We start from the raw sequence: 572 nt of genomic DNA, 5'->3' as shown, positions 1-572 counted from the left end.
ATTCTAAAAATAATAAGATACTTATTACGTACGAAGACATCTCATAATTATTATTACAAGTCTTACATTTCTTTAATATAAAAATTTTAAAAAATTTATAAAGATAAAATATTTTTTTATCTCATAAACTAACTTTTGAAATTGAATTTTATTCGTTTAAGTCTATTCAACATGTGCCCTACAAAAAAAAATGTTGAATATTGTCAGATTTACCGTCGCATAGAATAATAGCAAATTTCGGTAGAGAAGATATCGAATTCGGCAGGTTAAAATATTATTACTGGTGAATTTATGTTTCTGACAGTAAATTTGCCGATAATAATTAGAAAAAAAAAATAGGTGCGTAAGTTAGTATTGAATTTACCATCAGATAAATCCACTGGTAAACCCATTTAGTAAAAACGCTATGTTTTGGTAATCTGTAATGATTTACCATCATATTTTTTTGACAATAAATTCGACGGTAATTTTGTCCTGACTTCGAAGTGCGAATGCTCCCCTCCTTCATTTCGAATCCGTCTCTCTCTTTCTACCCTTTCCTCTCCCACTCTCTCTTTAACCCTCTCCCTCCC

Source organism: Arachis duranensis, chromosome 8 (genome assembly GCF_000817695.3).
Source record: "Arachis duranensis cultivar V14167 chromosome 8, aradu.V14167.gnm2.J7QH, whole genome shotgun sequence".
In the NCBI taxonomy this organism is placed as follows: Eukaryota; Viridiplantae; Streptophyta; class Magnoliopsida; order Fabales; family Fabaceae; genus Arachis; species Arachis duranensis.
The sequence above is the reverse complement of the archived record's forward strand: the minus strand, read 5'-3'. Positions refer to the sequence as shown.